This window comes from Athene cunicularia, assembly GCF_003259725.1.
Source record: "Athene cunicularia isolate RWA chromosome 2 unlocalized genomic scaffold, athCun1 chr2_part1, whole genome shotgun sequence".
In the NCBI taxonomy this organism is placed as follows: domain Eukaryota; kingdom Metazoa; phylum Chordata; class Aves; order Strigiformes; family Strigidae; genus Athene; species Athene cunicularia.
Window position 1 is genome coordinate 21,771,814 of NW_020799095.1, and position 12,158 is coordinate 21,783,971.

Consider the following 12,158-nt stretch of genomic DNA (forward strand, 5'->3'; position numbering starts at 1 on the left):
TTTTATTCCTTTTTCTGAATATATATTGCTAAGTTTATAAGAAGCAATGAGGCCAGTTGGTCCCAATTAGATCTAAAAAAAAAAAGTAACTGTAAGGAATCAAAACTTTTTGCTATTTTAATACTATATTTTCCTATCTTGCAGCTTATTAAACATTTCTGGCAGATCCTGAAACTGATTTAATTTCAAAGATAAATATTTTAGAGAAAAATATCCAAAACCTAGTGCTTCTTAAAGATCATTTAGAGTTGCAACTGAGGTCAAATATTGTTTCCTTCTTAGTGCAAGTAATTCTCAGATGAAAAATGCTCTTTGATTATCTGATAGCTATTTGTTTATGACTGCACCTATTTATTTACATTTTGTGCGTACATAGACCACATCTAGTTTACATACATACACAGTTAATAATCCATTGTGATTAGTAAGTAGTTTGCCACACTTCCTCAGATAGTTGAACAGCCTCCTGCCCTCTCCCTCACACTACAGTAGAAGTGTTTAAAGGTATACTATGTTATATGTCAGTAACATATTTCTCAGTAGCCCCTAGTGGGCTGGGGCTAATTACCTCTACATCACTTAACTCCTTTGATTATTCTAGCTATACAGATGCCTTTTTCCCCTCTATAGTTTCATTATGTGATCTATAGGACAGTTGTTGTGGAAGGTAGTTTTATTTTCTTTATCTGCTAGTTCAGGTAACTCTGTTGCTTAAATTACAGTTTTCATTTTCTCTTTTCTGTGTGTTTCCTAAAAAGAAAAAGAGGAAAAAAGCTGCTTACAGTGACCCAATAACCTCAGTAACAAACTTCTGTTGTTGAAATTTCACTTGTATTGGGCACATTTCTAAAATCATTAATACATGTCTGATGCTCTGTAACACCACCATTCTGAATAGGGAAGGCTTACAATAAAATGTCATGCACATCACCAGAACTGGCGTAAACTCAAGCAATACACAATTAAGCTTGTTAAAATGTTTTGAACAAATTTGAACACTTTGAAATTATACTAAGTGAATACTCTGAATCACATGGTAGCAAAGTTTTGTTGACCATGCCTTAGGTTCCTCAAACTGGCTTTATTGTGTTTTGCCACTATGAAAAATACAATATGACTTATCTACATCTTCTCTGCTGTCTTAAGTAATTTCTTCCATGGCTGAGAGGTTACTGACATTCTGCTGTGTAGCAGTAACTCAATGAGTCTCAGCACTGGTGCCACAGTGTGTGTCTAAAGTTTCTAAAGTGAATTTCAGAGGCTTATGAATTGCCTATGTCCCTCTAAAGCGCTAAATCCTTCATAGGGCTTAAAAGGAATTTCCATAGCATATGTGCAATGTGCCAAGTTTAGACACTAGTCTAAACAAGAATGAATTTCAGTCTCAAGGAAAAGATAAGCACCTCTTATTATTAGATTATTGTGCCAGTAGAAAAACAGTGGATTTTTACTGATCCAGTTGATCCAATCATAGGTCTTTGTTTACAAGGGAAGTAATTCTTAATGTTGATATTTTTGATTTTGTAGCGCAGCTGAAATCAGTTGAAATATGTTGAAGTCATGCTTTAAGGTCAAAATTAAAATAGGGCTACACCATATATTAGCATATTTCCTGCTCTCAAGGGCATAAAAGAAACAAGAAAGGAAAGGAAGGGAAATAGTAGCAGCTATTGCAGCCAAACAGGTTTATATTAGCCAATATTTTTGGTGAAATGCTTCACCATTATACTGGGGTTTTTTGCAACAACTATTACAATTTAACTGTTTAAAGCTGTAGCATCTTTAATCTGTTGTTTTTTTGTTTTTTTGTGGGTTTTTTTTTCACTAACTGTCCTTTTCCTGAATTTTAACAGTTCTAATGATCTTACACAGATAATAGTAAAACAAAAATCCTTTTTCTTAAGTCTCAGTTTCCAGAAGTTTCCCAATATGTGAAGTTTGTCTGGGGCTGCAGGCCTGGGATTATATAGGAAACAGCATCCTGTCTCAGTGACTGCTGCTAGCCCTTGTTCTGAGAGCTGAGATTCATCATTCCCCAGCAGCTCTGGTGTCCTCTGGGAACCCGTGGTGAGCGCTGTTACGGAGTGGCAGTACAAGTCATTAAAGGTCTCGTGGAGATATGCTTCATTATTCATAGTCCGCCAGTGCAAGATGTAATAGTTTAATTCTAAACTGCAAGAGCGTTGGATATGAAAAGTTGTTTGTCCTCAGATTTATATTGCTTTTATTCAGTATCAGTGTTTCCTTAGACAAGATTTGGCCCCATATTGACTAGTTAAGTATGTTTGAAAATTGTAACTTCACAACTTTTGATTACACATCTTTCTCCTTCAGAAAAAGAAAATCGAGTAAGATACAGGAAAATATCTCTTTAAGAGGCATTTTTCCTTTCAGAGTGCTGAAAACCTTAATAAAGGATATGCACAATTTATTGGTTTATAACGGAAAAAATGTGATATTTAAGTAATAGGAAAGAGCAAAAGTATATGAAAGTTTCTGAGGGAAGATGTTTTGAGAATAATTTAATTTAAATTCGGTAATTGGAAGAGAATGATCATGCTGTGCTGAAACTTTCTATGTCGTGTTTCAGCCTAGAGCAAAAGCTTTTAACATATATACTTTAATTTTGAATGTGTCCAACATTGTTTCAAACAATACTAACAGAAGTTTCCTGTGTTATAACTTTGACCTTCTTCAATATTTATGTCAGTTTTTGTCCAGCTTTCCTACCAGGTCAGACATGGTCTATTTTTATTTTTTTTTTTTTAACTCAAGTAGCTCATATTTTCCTGTGAAGACAATGTACCAAATCATAAAGATCAAAAGTACCCACTTGTTCTATCTCAGTTAGACTTCTTTATTTCCTGTGTCTTTGGTATGTATTAGCTTTTGGCCTTTTATATAAAATAGTACAACATTTTAAGCACCATAAATCTTATATGAAGATTATATTATACCATTCTTCTGGTGCTAGAGATCTTTTATTATTATTAAATTCAGAATGGGCTATTGGTACAGGAAAGGCATTTCTATAATTAATAAAAAAAGGTTGGGTGTGCTGCACTGAAAATATGATGTTATGACTTAAGTTACGTATTTGTATTTATATTCTCCCATTATAAGAATTTTTGCTGTCTGAAGTTCACTTTTTTCCACTGTTTCTGTGCACTGTTGCACTGTATACATAGCAATATAAAATTATTTTAAATTTTCCAAAGATTATTTTTTTAATCTCTGAATAGCACTATGGTATTGAAATAAACTCATAATAAATTATTTAAAAGAAAAATGTAAAAAAACCCCAAAAACCTAACAAAAAAACCCCCACAACAGCACAAACAACAAAAAAAACACGCTGAAGAAAACACTTTCCTGTAACAGTGAATGAAGATAGGATCTCAATAAATCGAAGGAAAACGATGTTTTGCTCTATCCAAGAGCACTTAGGTCAATGGAATGAGTCAGTAGATCTGCTCTTAAATGATCTGGGAGAAATGACTAGACCATTCTCATCTAGATCATGGGGGAGGTAAAAAAGTTACTTTGGTCAAAGAGCACTAAAAATCTAATTTTTCAAAAGCCACAGAATGTTTCAGGACTGTTACTGACAGACAGAAATACTCCATTTCAGTTTATTTTCACAGGTGATTCAGAAGGCCTATGGCTCATATTAAACTATATCCTTCCGTTATGCATTTATTACAACCAATAAGTTAGGTGTGTTTATAACCTGATAGACACCTGTGAAAAACAGAAATTAGTTTCTGTTGGTTTAGCTGTAATTTTTATGAGATGTCAAATTGTATTTGGAAAGTATCAACTGAATCAATCCCTGATGGTAGTAATTGCAACAGCAGATTATTCCTTGCCTGTTTGATCTTTGACATGCATTAGTTTCTGTTTAATTTTCTAATTTAAGGAAAGACTGTAATCTGCCCTTTACCATACTCACAGAAGTCAGGTTTCTTAAGGCATCTCTTTTTCCCTTGTTTAAGTTTTTCTACCTCATCAAACTCTGGGAGCAGAAAAAGGTGAGCCACCATTCTTTACCAGGAGTAACGTGTGTGAAAACAGGTGAAGAATGGGAAAAAATTTTGGCAACACCTCACACAGGCTAGAGAGAGAGACATGAAATTACTGCAGATATAGGCCAAAATACATTTGTTTTTGTCAGAAGACACCAATTCAGTAAAACTGAAATATATGGTGGATTATATTGTATTTGTCAAAAAATATTTTGCACTTATGTGCAGTGTGTACTGGTCTAAGTTTCTGTCTATTACTTTCTTTGGCTTTGCCTTCTGCTCAATTTTCTGTAATGAAAAACTTCGAAAGAGAGAGAAATTGTCAAGGCTTGATACTTTCATGAAAAGGAATTCTATTCCTGGCACGAAGTCATGCACAGCCCATCTGGGCTCCCTGCGTGTAGGTGAGCTGTTGTGGCCTAATCTTGAAGTCCTTACATCAATCAGCTCTTACCTAGGAAGATGGGTAGATTCAGAAAAAAAATCTTCTTTGCTTTGGTTTTGTTTTTCCAAATGTGAGCTTAGGGTCAATAAGGAAATTAAATAAGCAAATTGAAGAACCAAGTAAAGTTAAGTAAAATACATAAAAATGTACATATTTCTTTTAAGTAGTGTGATTGAAACTCTATAGGACATGCATGTCTTCTTAAGCAGAAGCTGTTTGAGAGAAAGGTCTTCTGGATGGTGTTTAAAAGAATCATAAAATCTTTAGGACAATGTGACAAATAAGTGACATCCTGAGAAAATAAATAAAATATACAGTTGTTAATTATTCCCAGGCTCTAACAATTGAGATTGGTCCTCTATTTTCTTGCAAATTTAATTTTTCCATTTTATTGGACCTACCTTTTCCACATTGTGTGTGGTCTTATTTAAATAAGAAAGAAATGCAGGAGTAAACAAGTGTAACAATGTTTATTTAAAGTACTTTCAATAGTTTGGTAATTTAGAAGCAATTTAGTAATCTGTATCTTAAAACTGAAAGTTAAATTTGATCCAAAAATGAGACTTTGAATTTAAAAACCATTTTAACAAATTTTTTTTTTACTATAATGCTTTTGAGAATTTGCAGTGGGAAGAAGATAGTTCTGTTTTTGTGATTGTTTTCAGGAGATGGGAAAAGATTTTCAGTAATGCACTAAAATCTTCAATAGTTTGCAAAAAAAAAAAAAAAAAAAAAAAAAAAAAAGAGGCCTTGTTTACAGAGACATATATTTATGTTTAATTTAAAGTACTTTGAATAGTTCCTGTAAGGTCATGAAGTAATGAGTCAAATTTAACATGTGGAAGTTTTGGCAAAATGTTGGTATATAAGTGGTACTGAATGGATCCTGGTGGAACCAGAGTACGGTGGACTGATTTGATTTCCTGGCTTAGATGAGAAATGTGGTTTGGTTTGGTTGTTTGGTTTTGGTTTTTTAATAAAGAGTGTCACCAGTAAGAGATAAAATTGGTAATAATCCAGTGTATTGAGTGTAATTGTGAAATTGCAGTCTGTCTTGAATTTGATGCTGGAAACTCAATTTTTAATTCAAATAGCATATGCCAACAAAACATTTCATTTTGTGTATTCTAATACATTAGTTCATTTAATGAAAGAACAAACTTATTTTCTTCAGCCACTATAACCAAAAATAGACATGGGTCTGTCTGATGTGCCCTTCCAAACTAGAAGCACACACATCTATCCTAGTCATGTAGGATTAGCGATCAAAAATTTACCATTCACAAGACTTTTGATAAAAGTCATCAAAAAGATTACTGTAATTTAGGGGTGATTACAGCCATTCTTCTAGTCTGATGTTCAAGATTGTGTCCAACAACTCTCAGTGGTGCAGATTTAAGTAGAATTTCTAGAAACAGATCATGTTGTTTGCCAGCCTACTGCCTTATAAAAGCTGGATTTTCTCAGTTACAAAGGTCCAAGAAATTATTCTAACTCCAGTGGGGAATGAACTAACAGCTGATTTGCATAAAGACCAACATTTTGGTTTACAAAAGAAAGTTCTGGTCCCATTCCTGGTAGCCAATGCTTTTATCATTCAGAACTTCATTGTTCGCCTGCTGCAAACTCTCAACTCGAGCATTTACTGTGGAGAGGAGGAGAACAAATAAATCAATAAATACCAGGGAGATAAAAATACTTTCTTTAATGCAGAAAGTGCCATTGTAGGTCCAAATAGGATATATATATGATATAGACAATAAAACTCAAACATGATTCCAATAAACAGAGATCTCATTGCTTCAATCCAGGCTGTCTGCCAAAATGGCTTACTAGATTTTCTGAGCAACCTGCAGAATGAAAGTCTTGTCATCATCGCGCTTGCCAGAGTGTGAAGAAGAGCAAAGCTAACAACGTTATCACTAAGCAGAAATACTAGCAATAGCTGCAAAATGTGTTCCACTTCCCTCACGAGGGGAGAAAATTATTATCTTTCTAGATATATGAAGTGTATAACTCTGCTTTTGTTTTAAATAAAAATAATAACAAAGGAGAGAGAAAATAGAGCATTCATAAGAGAACACACTGTTCCTGTCCTGCTATGTAGGTTGCACTTGAACACGGTTTAATGAAGAAAAACACAGTGGGATGGGGTTTGGAGTTCCTTCCGTGGCACCTAGGACCTCAGTGATGATCAGGAGTGCCGACTTCACACCTTAGTAGCCCCACAATGAGCCTCCTGTTTTAAAGCTAAGTGCCCCTTGGTGCTTTTAGGTATCTGAGTCCACACAGAAGTACCTTGACGTGGTGAGTTACGTATTTTATTCTTATCTAGCCTCTCTTTCAAGTGAACTGCAGAATAGAGAGGGACTTAAAAAAATATGCAAGTCATTTAAATGAACAAATTAGTACTGTGCACCCAGTAGTTCTGAGTTCAGTGTGCAGCACAGGAGCTGTGATCTTTTCATTCAAAAAGCAGTTGCTCCACAATAATTGGCTTATATCGGTGATTTGCATTTGACGGGCAACAATCTGGGCAGAGGAACTCTTCCCTTTCGCTGTTGAAGCGGGGTCACTGGTGAGGCCAGAAATTAAAAGTTGATGGGACAAGAATATACACAGGAACTTCACTTTTCATCCTAATAATTAAGTCCTTGAGTTTGAGTGTTGGCTTCTGGGCCTTGCACCAAAGACTCTTCTTGCAAGAGACAGCTGTGAAATGTTTACTTCAGCAGCAGTGGGCCTGAGTACTGCTAATCTGCCTGCAAAAACCCTAAAACTAAAATTCATAGTTCAAAAGTTTTATTTAGGCTACTTGTATCTGTTATGTCTCTGGAGATTTAAAACACATGCAACACATTTCAGTACATTCTGCATCCTGGAAAACAATTTAAACAACTCATTTACCAAATAAAATTAATATAAAAATAAAAGGATACCACATTACATAAAGTGTAGGCTGCTGACTATATTCTGATCTATTTAAAGAGGAAGGTGAAGAGCAACACTTGACTATATTTTAGTCTACTTCAGGACTGGCATACTGATTTATTTCTGTTTTTTTCCATGCAGTTTCCAGCATGTATTTATCAAGCTCCTGAAAAGTACTGAAATTATATAGCAATTTTTCTCCTGCAGTTTGTTTAAAATGCTTAAATTGATATATGACTGAAAGAGTGACTTTCTCCATGCTCTGCTATTTGTAATGCCACAATTAAAACAACCAGTTAGTGTAGGTTTTGTCTCATTTTTAGCAGACAATTTGATTGAAACTCCCTATATGTACTCATCTTTCCTACATGTTTAATTGGATTAAAAAAAAAAAAAAAATTGCATCAACTTATTGAAAGTGTTAAATGAAATATTCACAGAAGATGCCAGTTTGATTCAAACCTTACCTCCTGGTTGAGACATAAAACAATGAAAAGTGACAACAGCCTGCCTTCTAGATAATTTATTATAAACACATTTCTAAGTCTGTGTGTTTATTATATAAATATGCCCTAAACCAGACTATCCATTAAAACTAGGCTTTTACCTCCTATTTCTACAATACAGATTTATCAGATATTCACCCCCTATGAAACTCTTTATGATCCCAACAGGCCTGATTCCTCTTGCTTGTTTTATTTCTAAACTATAAATATTGGTTTTTCACTCCTCAGTGTGGAAATTTGGCTACATCCATTTTACATGCTTACTGGAGTAGAAAACTGCCTAATCAGATAGGAAAACAGTTGGCAGTGTATAAATCAGGGTTTGCCGAGGATTTCAAAGTGTGAAACTGGCAAACGAGCACATATCCTAGGAGTTCTGCCTTTCCTCAGCCTCCCTGTAGAGATTTCACATGGCAAATCTGATCACCAGGGCCATCTGTATAAATATACATGGGTGTGTTGTCCTGAATTAACACAGCAGCTCTACTGGGGAATGTAATTAAGGTCTTATTTTTAAATTTCCCCATAAGACTGTCTGAAATACAGATTTATATACCAGGAACAAAAATCTTATCTTGGTTTTGATGAGCAAATCAATAGTAATATGTGCTTTACTACCAACTAGTCTAACAGAAACCTCAAAATTAAGTTCAGAGGGTTGGTAAGTGATGCTCCAGGGATGAATTTAGCCTCTCCTGTCCTGCAGATCAGTAACGCTATATTGAAAGTAATGCTGTGCTACAAACAGCTTTTCTTAAAGAAAAAAAAGCCAACAACCCAGAGCGTTTTATATACAAATGGTCTTACTGTAACATTGCCTTCTCTACTCAGTCGACATTCCTTCCTAACATTTATGTTGAAACAGAGTTAAGTAAAGATTCATGTTGTAGTGGTGACAGGAGGAGTTGTTACACAAGATGTAAAGTTTCCCTTGGATTTCATGTCACGATTTTTTCTCATTATTTAAACAAGAACTACATTGAAGTGGTGCAGGTACCAGGCAATAAAGATTTCCCTTGGTGCTGACAAACTCTGAGACCGCAAACGGAGGTGCTTACATGCCACAAGAGATATTGCATAATGTACTTTTCCTAAGGCTAGGGATTGCTGTCACAAAGGAAACATCTTTATATAAGAACTACCATTATAGAAAAAAAAAAAAAAAAGCCACATTTAGTTCTCCTATATGAAGATTTCACTTCCAGCATGTTTTATTCAGCAAAGTATGGAAACCGTTTCTAAGCATGCAGCTTTTAACCTGCTTTATTTTTATTAAGCTGCTCTTTCAATTGCTTTGATTATTGTCAGTTATTGCACATTGTTATTTAGCAGTACCCAAGTACCAGAGAGGGAATATCTTGTTTGTTTAGAGGAAAAAAAAAAAAAAAGAAGGGAGAGCAATACATGTTTTGTGGAGAGATCTGACAAAGCTTTTATAACTTATGTAAGATACCTACCTATGTGATTTGTAGGTAGTTATTGAGTCAATTTGTAAGGCTTTTAGCAAGGGAATTTTTTTTTTTTTTTTTTTTTTTGCTATAGATGTTAAAGAATAAACAAAGCAAACAGGAAAAGAGTTTTACTGGAGCGCTGTAGTTCATCTGTGGGTCACTGGCATGGGAGTTGAGGTCCACATGATGTGTTAATTGAGAGAGGAAAAATTGGAGACAGGAATTGATTTAGAACAGTAGGTGTCTTTATCAGTGAAACAAACACAGAAGTAACACACACACACACCCGCTATATTGGTCAAAATACACATAAAGTAATCATTGGAAAGCAGTTGGGGTATTTCAGCTTTTAGGGGATTAGTAGCTGTTTTTCTGTATTCCAAAAATTACTGCAAGATGATAATATAAAGAACAAGGATATTTTATATTGACAAGCAGACTCATTTTCTTTTCAATAGGATGAAATAGGGCTTGAGCTACAGTCAAAAGGGATATTGAATAATGACACTTCTACTATTTTTTTTTTTAATTTTGAAACTAGTTTCCAGTAGAAAGACCTGAAACAAAACTTTCTACTGCATACAAAAAATATAGCAGAAAGATTTTTCTGTTTTAAATGAAAATCTTGATTACAAGCCACAAAACCTGAGGTGTTCTGATATTCTTATCACACTTATTTTGTTATTTTTTAATTTTGTTTTTTTTTTTCTGAAATGTGAAAGCTATTTTGAAAACTAAGCTATTCTAAACTGACAATGTTTTTCTGTCTTGAATGACTGAGACCTAGTGGTGCTTTGGTGACTAGTTGCAACTGCAGCATAAACCTGGTTACTGCTACCGTGAACACTTAGGAGCTCCTTTGAAATTGTCATTCTCCAAAGAAAATGTCGGGATGCAATGAAGACATAGAAATGAGGGTAGCCTGACAGCAGAAAGGTAGGCTGGTAGATGGAGTACTTGCCTTTCTCCTTGCTGTTGCCTGTTAGGCATTCTTTTGAATATGGACTGTTGTTACACCACATCAAATTTTGTTACAAGTCAATTTCTACAAACTTCCTTCCTTTCACTGTCATTACAGTAAGTTCCTGTCAGCCTGACATGACAGGGTCAGAAGCTTGCCTGGCAAAGAATCTCTTACTATCCTAACTTTGACAATTTACTTCAGTAAAGGATCTGCTTGTAGGAGTTTTGCCCCTGGTAAAATGGCAGAATAAATAAAAATTCAACAGAATAATTATGTTCTTTGTTATTGTTGTGCTGCAGGACCCTTCAAAATTCAGCTTTCCAGAGGTGGTATGTTTCTGTTTGTTGGAATGATATATGGATATATCTATAAAATATACATTTATAAAATGTTTTAAAAATTTTCTACACCAAAAGTCTTCCACTGACCGTAGTTTTTTTCTGGTTTAGAAATGTGCTAAATATATAGAAATAAACTTATTGATAGCAAAGGAATTTTCTAGAAATAGCACCATATGCCAGTTTAAATATCTGGTGAAAAAATATTTTTGATGTGTTTTAGCCAAAGTGTTGATTTATGGATTGCTAATTTCAGCATGCTGGATTTTTGCTTGGTAAGGTAGAGAGTTCTGTACCACCTCTGAGTTTAAAAGTCATGCGGTTATAATTGTTATCTCAGATGATGTTTCCATCAGCATGTGGCTAGTATGTCTTTGCAATGGAGGTAACCTTGGCTGAATAATGAATTGAACTAGACTCAGGCATCAATCATTAATGATGCTGCAGAGAAGATATTTCAGTAGATTTGTAAATCTCATCACTCAAAGAAAGACTATTTTAAAGGATGAGAGAGGTTTCATTTTCCAAAGAAAATACTTTATCTAGGCTTAGTCAGAAGAATTTATTTAAAATTTTATGTAAATTCCTGAGGTCCTTAAGGAGCCCCAAGACACAAAGTTCTACTTTAGTATACCTATGTGTTATATGGATTTTCAAAAGGATGAATTTTAATTTTAAAATATTAATTTAATCAGCTGGATATTGAAGACTTGAAAGCATTCATTCTGAGGACATTGTATTATAATCTACCCGTAGGCTAAAAGTCAACACTGCTATTCTTTAGTGATTCCCTATTCTCCTAACACAGATTTGGATTATTTTCACCAAAAAAAAAAAGTTAAAACACAGCTAAAAATATATTACAATCAAGTAGATCGAAGTTAGGTGTGATCTAATAGATAAATCACTGCTCTCTCAGGTGCTGGACTGCAGTTCAAGACATTTGACTCAAATTAATTTAGTGGTCACCTCTCACATATCTTAAAACAGTGGGATTTTCTGCTTGAGAAAGGTGGGAAATGGAGGTAGCATGAATGATGAATTGTTTCTCACCTTTAGGTGGTCTTTTCAGGCTTGAACTTATTTTGAAGGAGAATCGAGAAATACACATGGTCCTACTTAGGTTGTCCTTGGCTTCCGAGTTAAACAAAATGAAACAAACCAGTTTAACGTTACAAAATGTCCCAGTATTCTGCTTTTCCAGTCAAGTGTGTACAGGATTTTGAGACAGATGCTCCAAATGTTACAGTTCTCGGTATCTGAAGAATTTACTTATTTCTATACTCCTTTAATTACAGAAATGCTCTGCTTAACCTATTAAATAGAAATTCTTTTAGCTGTTATTAAAGACAAAAATGAACAAAAGGTATTTATTCCTTTTATTGTGATACTTGCCTGATTCATACAAATTTAAATGCATCTAGAGAATGTTCTGTGTTTAGTTTTTGAGTACAGATCTACTTTCACTTGCAGAAGTGTGAGTTAAACAGAAATTGAA

The 12,158-nt window shown here is 34.4% G+C and overlaps 1 protein-coding gene across 1 annotated transcript in view; it reads left to right on the top strand.

The window, feature by feature from the left end:
- The window catches only part of AGMO (alkylglycerol monooxygenase), a 195,082-nt gene that overhangs the window by 85,213 nt on the left and 97,711 nt on the right, over positions 1-12,158 (top strand). The window lies entirely within an intron of this gene.